Genomic DNA, 10,953 nt, shown 5'->3' with positions numbered 1-10,953 from the left:
CGTGTCAACAGTCACCTTCACAGACAGCTGTATAAAGGAAAAACTTCAGTAAAAACACTTTGCCGATTTAAAACTGAACTCCAGGCAAACAGCAGGATACACAGATGTAATACAGCTATAGAGGCCGTTTTACCCCCCAAAGTATTGTATTCCAGTTCATCCGGTCCTGAGATTTAAACAGCTCTGTCACACAGCCTAGCCTTTTCTGGCAGGGCAGGTGACCTGATTTTTCTCTGCTGCAGTTAGGTAACACTTACAGGTCGTTTTTTGAGCCTGTGACTTGACTGTTAAATAGGAAGATCATCCATCACTTTGCCCTCTCCTCCTAACTGAATGTTCCTGGTTAGCACTGCAACCCAAATAAATAGCTTCTTCCCCCCTGTCCCAGTCTGAGCTCTACTCCAAACATCTTGGAGAACTAAGCACAGATCTGTGGATGTAGGCTGCCTAAAATCATTCTTAATCTACATGTAATTCCAGAAATACTCTACGATGTTAAGATCGGGGCTCTGTGGGGGACAAACTATCACTTCTAGAACTCCTTGTTCTTCTATACACTGAAAATAGTTCTTAATGATATTGGCTGTAAGTTTGGAGTGGTTTTCCTGCTGCAGAATAAATGTGGGGCCCATCACACACCTCCCTGATGGTATGGCATGATGGGTATGTATTTCTCAGCATTAAGGACACAGTTGATTGAGCAACGTTGAGGACTGTAGATACAGTAGTCGGCCAAGAAAACTTAAAGGGGTTGTAAAGTCAGAAGGTTTTTTTTATCCTAATGCATTCTATGCATTCAGATAAAAAGCCTTCTGTGTGCAGCAGCCCCCTAAGACTTACCTGAGGCCCCTCTCTGTCCAGCGATGTCCACGACTGTCTCAGCCGTCTGAGATTATCCCTCCTGATTGGCTGAGACACAGCACACAGCAGCAGTGCCATTGGCTCTTGCTGCAGTCAAAGTCAGCTAGACAATTAGGGGAGAGAGGAGCAGGGGCGGGTCAGGGCTCCGTGTCTGATTGGACACAGGGAGCTGTGACTTGGCTCGGGTGCCCCCATAGCAAGCTGCTTGCTATGGGGGCACTCAAGAGGGAGGGGCCAGGAGAGCCATAGAGGGACCCAAGAAGAGGAGGATCTGGGCTGTCCTGTGCAAAACCAACTGCACAAAGGAGGTAAGTATGACATGTTTGTTATTTTTATAGAAAAAAAAAAGAAGGAGACTTTACAATCACTTTAAAGTAGCAGATGAAGGACACATCATGCTTAATTCTCTTCAACATGGAAGATGTACAGCAGTACCATCAGCACAGAACTGGCAGAAATCAGTGGGACCCAAGTACACCCTTCTACTGTCCGGAGAGGTCTGGCCAGAATTGCAGCCAAAAAGCCATACCTCCAATTTGGAAACAAGGCTAAGCTACTCAACTATGCCAGAAAACATAGGAACTGGAGTGCAGAAAAATTGGATTTGTGGCTTACCGTAAAATCCATTTCTCTGATGTTTAATCGACGGACACAGCTCCTGATCTTCCTTACCATTGGGTTATACTGCCTCCTAGAGGAGTAGGACTTGACTACGCCTATGGGCAGTCCCAGGAGGTATACTCCCTCTCTCTGCAATAGGTACTCAGTTTTGTTACAAGCAGTGTCAGAACTAATACAACTCCACAGAGGGGTGGGAGCTATGTCAGTCAATGAATATCAGCTAAATGGATTTTACGGTAAGTCAAAAATCCTATTTTCTCTTTCGTTCATTGACGGACAGCTCCTGATCCTTCTTAACCATTGGGACGTCCCAAAGCAGTGTCAAACATGAGGGGTGGGAACAGCAAGCAAAAACTCCCAAGGCTAAACCGTAGCCAACCAGTTAACAGGAGCTCAACCAAAAAAACTTGAGCCCACCTGAAAAACATTACACCCCCAAAGAGGGAACAAGCCCCCTAAATAGCAGCCTGCAATACCTTGTGGCCAAAAGGAGGCATCCACAAATGCCAACACATGCACTTTAAAACATTTTGTGAAAGTGTGCACCAATAACCAAGTAGCCGCTTTGCACACCTGCGTTACCGACGCCTGATGACAGAAGGCCCAAGAAGCACTAAGCACCCGCATAGAATGCACCTTCACAGGGAAAGTAGGAACCTGACCCTTAATCAAATAGGCCTTAATCACCGTCTGGCTGATTCTTCTAGAAATGGTCGCAGAAGAAGTGGATAGTCCTTTGAGGCCCATGCGTAAGCACAAATAGCGAGTCTGACTTCCTAAAAGACTCCATAGCTGCCAGGTACCCCTGAATGGCCCGAACCACATCCAAGGAATGCAACGCAATTTCCTTAGGAGGTTTTGGCTTGGGACACAGGGAAGGCAACACAATGTCCTTTGGGAGGAACGATGGACAAGGGCGAAGAACCACCTTATCTTTTTGGACCACCAAAAAAGGGGATAGACAAGACAACACCGCCAATTCCGACACCCTGCGCGCAGAGGTGATAGCCACCAAAAAGGCCACCTTCTGGGTAGCAGGGGAATTTCCTAAATATTTTCAAAGGGAGGCTTCTGCAGAGCTGAAAGCACCAAGTGGAGATCCCAAGGCAGTAGTGGGGACTGCACTGGTGGAGTCAAATGTCGAACCCCCTGAATAAAAGTACGCACCAGGGAGTGCATGGCCAAGGGTCGTTGAAAGAAGACCGCCAAGGCTGACACCTGGCCCTTAATGGTACTCAAGGGTGAGGGTGAACATCAAGTGACTCACACCATGAAATGTACGCTTTCCGAGTACGATGGTAGATCTTACTAGAAGTAGACTTCCAATCTTTCAGTAGTGTAGGAATCACTGCCCCAGACTAACCTCTATCCTTCAGCATCTGGCTTTCAACAGCCAAGCCATCAATGCCAGCGACTATAAAACAGGATGGAAGATTGGCCCTTGGGACAACAGATCCTCCCTGAGAGGTAGTCTCCAAGGGGCATCAGCGACCAGCGGCACCATGTTGGCATACCAAGACCGGCGAGGCCAATCCGGGGCCACTAGAATGACCGAAATTCTTTCTGCCTCGATCCTGCACAAGAGTCTCGGAAGAAGCTTGAGAGAAGGGAAGGTGTAAATCAGATGATACTGGCATCAGGGGTCCACCAGCGTGATCCCATGACTGTGCCACAAACCTGTGCACCTTCCTGTTGAGTCAAGACGCCAACAGATCGACCACAGGGGGGGCCTTACCGGAGACACAGCTGATGAAACACCTCCAGATGAAGGGACCACTCTCCTTGGTCCAACACCTGCTGACTAAGATAATCCGCCTGCCAGATTTCAAACCCCTGGAATGTGTACGGCGGAGAGGGCTGGAACAAAACGTTCTGCCCACCGAAGAATGCCGGCTACCTCCAGAGCTGCCAATACACTTCCTGTTCCACCCTGGTGATTGAAATAAGCCACGGCCATGGAATTGTCAAATTGGATTTGCACTGACACCCCTGTAGGCGATCCGTCCAGTGATTTTAGAGTTCCAGGACATTGATCAGGAGTCTGGACTCTTCCAGTGTCCAAGCTCCCTGAGTGGAGTTCCGACCCAGGACACCTCCCTACCAGGACAGGCTGGCATCCGTGGTGACCACTGCCTAATACAGGGGGAGAAAAGATTTGCCATAGCGGATAGCTGGAGAACCACCAGATAGGATAGCCTTTTGTTTTTCGGCTCAGCTGGATTGGATGGTCCAGAAACTTCAGGCACTTGTCCAATTTGGCCAAGATCTCCCATTGCAGGGACCTCGTATGGAACTGTGCAAACGGGACCGCCTCAAAAGGTAGAAATCATCAGGTCCTGCACCCTCAAGCAAGTCCGGAGAGAGGACCACCTGCTGGACAGCAAGAGAAGAATCGCAGCATGCAACTTCTGGAGTTTGTCCAGAGGAAGGAACACTGGCAAAAGCCAAGTCCAGAGTCAGATCCAGATAGTCCAGTTTTTTGGAAGGAACCAGAGCAGACTTCTGATAATCCAGAAGCCAGCCGAACTCCTTAAGAATCCGTATAGTGATGTCCACGTCATCCATCAGAGCAGTAGGCGACTCTGCTTGCAAGAGAAGATCGTCGAGGTAGCCCAGCACTGCCATACCTTTGCTAACGTAACAACGTCAGCACCAGAGCCAACACCTCTGTGAAGACTCGAGGAGTAGAGGCGAGACCAAAGGGTAACGACACAAACTGATAATGCCCACGGCAAGCGGAGGAAGCATTGGTGACATATATTGGAATGTGTAAGTAAGCGCCCTAGATGTCGATAGAGGCCAGAAAATCTGCATGATGCAAGGATGCCACCACAAATAGACTCCATTCTGAACTTCTGTACCCGCACAAAGCAGTTCAGGACCTTGAGATCCAGAATTGGATGCACCTTGCCTTCTTTCTACAGAACCGTGAACAGGTTTGAATAAAACCCCTGAAAACGTTCCCGGAGTTGGAACTGGAACAATTACCCCTTGAAGCAACAGGTCTTGCACCGCCCCGAAGAGGGCTTGCCAGCGGTCCCGGGATAGGCGCACATTGGAAGGAAAGAACCTCTCCGGAGGGTAAGAGCAAAACTCGATCTTGAAGCCGGACCATATCACTTCTTGGACACACTTGTCTTGCACCAAGGAGGTCCACAGGTCCGGAAACCAACAAAGACGTCCCCCCAACCCCAGGCACGGGTGAGGGTGCACCTTTATGCAGAAGGAGCTTTGTCTGCAGGTCTGGAGAAACCTGTTTTAGACTTGCCAGACCAAGGTCGCTTGGATCCTCCTGAAGAGGCCTTGAAAGGCTTTGAACCCTTGTCAGCCGATCCTCAGGGACAAAAAAACTTCCTGTGAGCCGAGAAGGACAGGCCACATCTGCGATAAGGTTCCTTACCCTTACTAGCCTATGGAAGAAAGGTGCCCTTCACCCCTGTGAGAAAAGAAAGAAATGCTTCAAATAAATCACTCTGTGTGTAACGCATCTACATAAAATATAGGAGTTACACTTTTTGAATTACTGAAATAAATTAACTTTTTGATGATATTCTATTTTTATGAGATGCAACTGTGTGTAAATATATATGTATACACACATGCACCTCAAAAAAATTAAAGGAACACTTTGAAAACACATCAGATCTCAATGCTGAAAAATCTCATGCTGGATATCTATACTGGTATGGACTGGGTAATGTGTTAGGAATGAAAGGATGCCACAATATTTGATGGAAGTGAAAATGATCACCCTACAGAGGGCTGAATTCAAAGACCCCGAAAATCAAAGTGTAAAAATGGTGCACTAGGCTGGTCCATTTTGTTGAAATTGTCATTGCAGCAACTCAGAATGGTACTCAGTAGTTTGTATGGCCCCCACGTGCTTGTATGCATGCCTGACCTGACAACGTTGGGGCATACTCCTGAGACAACAGATGGTGTCCAGGGGTATTACCTCCCAGATCTGGACCAGGGCATCACTGAGCTCCTGAACAGACTGATGTGCAACCTGGCGGCGATAGGTGGACCGAAACATAATGTCCCAGAGGTGTTCTATAGATTGAGGTCAACCAAGCGTAGGGGCCATTCCAGTGGTATCAATTCCTTCATCCTCCAGGAACTGGCTGCATACTTTCAGCACATGAGACCGGGCATTGTCGTGCACCAGGAGGAACCCAAGACCCACTGCACCAGCGTAGGGTCTGACAATGGGTCCAAGAATTTCATCCCGATACCTAATGGCAGTCAGGGTTCCATTGTCTAGCCTGTAGAGGTCTGTGCATCCCTCCATGGATATGCCCCCCCAGACCATCACTGACCCACCACCAAACCGGTCATGCTGAATGATGTTACAGGCAGCATAACATTCTCCATGGCTTCTCCAGACCCTTTCACATGTGCTCAGGGTAAACCTGCTCTAATCTGAAAAGCACAGGGAGCCAGTGGTGGACCTGCCAATTCTGGTGTCCAATGGCAAAATGACAGTCAAGCTCCATGGTGCCAGGCAGTGAGCACAGGGCCCACTAGAGGACGTTGGGCCCTCAGGCCACCCTCATGAAGTCTGTTTCTGATTGTTTGGTCAGAGACATCCACACCAGTAGCCTGCTGGAGGTCATTTTGTAGGGCTCTGACAGCGCTCATCCTGTTCTCCCTTGCAGATACTGGTCCTGCTGATGGGTTAAGGACCTTCTACGGCCCTGTCCATCTCTCCTAGTGTAACTGCCTGTCTCCTGCAATCTCCTCCATGCTCGAGACTCTTCTGGGAGACACAGCAAACCTTCTGGAAATGGAACATATTGAAGTGCCATCCTGGAGGAGTTGGACTGCCTGTGCAACCTCTATAGGGTTGAGGTACCGCCTCATGTTACCAGTAGTGACACTGACCCTAGCCAAATGCAAAAATAGTAAAAAAAACAGTCAGAAAAGATGAGTAGGGGAAAAAATGTCCGTGGCCTCAACCTGCAAAATCATTCCTGTTTTGGAGGTTGTTTCATTGTTCCCCATCTAGTACACCTGTTAATTTCATTAACACAAAAGCAGGTGAAACTGATTAACAACCCCCTCTGCTACCTAACTGACCAGATCAATATCCCAGGAGTTTCATCGACTTGATGCTATACTCTGATTAATAAGTGCTCCTTTATTTTATTTTTTTGAGCAGTATATATATATATATATATACATACCCACATACCCCCCCACACATTATATATATATATATATATATACATACATACCCACACACACACATATATATATATATATATATGTGTCATCATATGTTACCCTGTGCTCTATTAGTCAAGACTCTGCTCATGGTTACATAGAAAGAGTGGCAGGGTCTGTCATTGATTAGTACAGGCTGCTGGCCATGGCTGTTTGCACACTCGCCCGGCCCCGAGGTTCTCGGATTTCCTCTCGTTGTCACCCCAGATTGCCTGTCTAAAAGATCCCCAACACCACCACATACAGCCCTGTGTCCTCCCACAGTACCACATCAATGTATACATTTTTCTATCTCCTCTCATATTATGACTACCTCCTATGGAATAGTATTTTGCTGTGACAGGTTCTTTTACTGGTATTTATTAGACCCCTGATGTCTCACCTGCCCTCCACTAAAGATAATGGAGCACAGATCTACGCTCCATTAGCTTCTTCCCCAGCCACAATGAGTGTGGAAAGTGACAGCCTGGCCTGGAAGTGACGGAATACAGATCACTTCTGTGTTCATTCACCGGAGGAGAGATCAGCGAACAAACATTTCACCTGCCATACCATACCCAGCTGGGGCAGTCAGACCAGGAGAGCGCTACCTTTGGGGGGCTGGAAACATTGATCAGGTGGCTTTACAGCTGCTCTAATCTTTTCCACATGAAATCCCAGTCTATCAGCCACTATTTACAAACAGAGCTGGTACACAAGTGGTTAATCAAAAGGTGATTTATGAAAATAAATAAGGGGGAGGTCTGCTTTAAAATGCACATTATGACGCACATTGATGTATCACAGCACACAAACAAATCATGATGCATTTTGATGTGCGTTTTCATTGGAAATGACAAGGAACAAATGCCAAGCGGCCTTGATCTGCAATATGACATCATATGCTTCCAACTGATCTGTAATAGGACATCATACACTCCCTCTGACCTGTATTATGACATCATACACTCCCTCTGACCTGTATTATGACATCATACACTCCCTCTGACCTGTATTATGACATCATACACTCCCTCTGACCTGTATTATGACATCATACACTCCCTCTGACCTGTATTATGACATCATACACTCCCTCCGACCTGTATTATGACATCATACACTCCCTCCGACCTGTATTATGACATCATACACTACCCTCTGATCGGTTATATGGCATAATACGCTCCCTCTGACCTGTAATATGACATCATACACTCCCTCTGACCTGTAATATGACATCATACACTCCCTCTGACCTGCAATATGACATCATACACTCCCTCTGACCTGTATTATGACATCATACATTCCCTCTGACCTGCATTATGACATCATACACTCTCTCTGACCTGTAATACGACATCATACACTCCCTCTGACCTGTAATATGACATCATACACTCCCTCTGACCTGTAATATGACATCATACACTCCATCTGATCTGAATTATGACATCATACACTCCCCTCTGATCAGTTATATGGCATAATACGCTCCCTCTGACCTGTAATATGACATCATACACTCCCTCTGACCTGTAATATGACATCATACACTCCCTCTGACCTGCAATATGACATCATACACTCCCTCTGACCTGTATTATGACATCATACATTCCCTCTGACCTGCATTATGACATCATACACTCTCTCTGACCTGTAATACGACATCATACACTCCCTCTGACCTGTAATATGACATCATACACTCCCTCTGACCTGTAATATGACATCATACACTCCATCTGATCTGAAGTATGACATCATACACTCCCCTCTGATCAGTTATATGGCATAATACGCTCCCTCTGACCTGTAATAGGACATCATACACTCCCTCTGACCTGCAATATGACATCATACACTCCCTCTGACCTGTAATATGACATCATACACTCCCTCTGACCTGCAATATGACATCATACACTCCCTCTGACCTGTAATATGACATCATACACTCCCTCTGACCTGCAATATGACATCATACACTCCCTCTGACCTGCAATATGACATCATACACTGCCCTCTGACCTGTAATATGACATCATACACTCCCTCTGACCTGTAATATGACATCATACACTCCCTCTGACCTGTAATATGACATCATACACTCCCTCTGACCTGTAATATGACATCATACACTCCCCTCTGACCTGTAATATGACATCATACACTCCCTCTGACCTGTAATATGACATCATACACTCCATCTGACCTGTAATATGACATCATACACTCCCCTCTGATCTGCAATATGACATCATACACTGCCCTCTGATCTGCAATATGACATCATACACTCCCCTCTGACCTGTAATATGACATCATACACTCCCTCTGACCTGCAATATGACATCATACACTCCCTCTGACCTGCAATATGACATCATACACTGCCCTCTGACCTGTAATATGACATCATACACTCCCTCTGACCTGTAATATGACATCATACACTCCCTCTGACCTGCAATATGACATCATACACTCCCTCTGACCTGTATTATGACATCATACATTCCCTCTGACCTGCATTATGACATCATACACTCTCTCTGACCTGTAATATGACATCATACACTCCATCTGATCTGAAGTATGACATCATACACTCCCCTCTGATCAGTTATATGGCATAATACGCTCCCTCTGACCTGTAATAGGACATCATACACTCCCTCTGACCTGCAATATGACATCATACACTCCCTCTGACCTGTAATATGACATCATGCACTCCCTCTGACCTGCAATATGACATCATACACTCCCTCTGACCTGTAATATGACATCATACACTCCCTCTGACCTGCAATATGACATCATACACTCCCTCTGACCTGCAATATGACATCATACACTCCCTCTGACCTGCAATATGACATCATACACTGCCCTCTGACCTGTAATATGACATCATACACTCCCTCTGACCTGTAATATGACATCATACACTCCCTCTGACCTGTAATATGACATCATACACTCCCCTCTGACCTGTAATATGACATCATACACTCCCCTCTGACCTGTAATATGACATCATACACTCCCTCTGACCTGTAATATGACATCATACACTCCATCTGACCTGTAATATGACATCATACACTCCCCTCTGACCTGTAATATGACATCATACACTCCCTCTGACCTGCAATATGACATCATACACTCCCTCTGACCTGTAATATGACATCATACACTCCCTCTGACCTGCAATATGACATCATACACTCCCTCTGACCTGCAATATGACATCATACACTCCCTCTGACCTGCAATATGACATCATACACTGCCCTCTGACCTGTAATATGACATCATACACTCCCTCTGACCTGTAATATGACATCATACACTCCCCTCTGACCTGTAATATGACATCATACACTCCCCTCTGACCTGTAATATGACATCATACACTCCCTCTGACCTGTAATATGACATCATACACTCCATCTGACCTGTAATATGACATCATACACTCCCCTCTGACCTGTAATATGACATCATACACTCCCCTCTGATCTGCAATATGACATCATACACTGCCCTCTGACCTATATTATGACATCATACATTCCCTCTGACATCACATGTACCCTCTGCTCCCTATGATGACATCATACACACTATGTAGAAAGTATCACACACAGAACACTTCCTGGGACCTCTACTATTACTACATTGTTCATGAGCCGCTGATATCCAGCTTTCCTCCCCTTCCTGATGACCAGGAACACACGAATTACCCCCCTCCAGCAGGACCTCACACGAACCTTCTACCTCTCTGTTCCTTCTCCGGACCGGGACCACTTCCGCTTCCGTACAATGTTCTGTCACCGGGGCTCGGGGTGTACCAGCGTCCCTAGCGGCAATCTTACATACTGCAGGGGCGCTGTTATGTAAAAGTCACCGTGCATGCCTATTGCCAGGCTAGAGATGTACCAGCGCCCCCAGTGGCGATTTTAAATACTGCAGAGCGCTGTTATGCAACACGCACCTGCCTATTGCCAGTCCAGGGGTGCACCAGCGCCCCTAGAGACGATCTTACATAATGCAGGGCGCTGTGAAGTTAATACACTGTGCAGAACTATTGTCAGGTGGGGGGGGGGGGTAAAACTAGCGCCCCTAGCGGCCTACCTCACGTACTACAAGGAGCTGTTAAAAGCATTATGCATGTATATTGCCAGGCTCGGGATGCTTCAGCGGACGTCTCGGATACTGCACGGTGACGGCGCTGTTATGAATATG

Source organism: Pelophylax lessonae (assembly GCF_965119305.1).
Source record: "Pelophylax lessonae genome assembly, chromosome: 1".
NCBI lineage: Eukaryota > Metazoa > Chordata > Amphibia > Anura > Ranidae > Pelophylax > Pelophylax lessonae.
Note: the sequence above shows the minus strand (reverse complement) of the source record.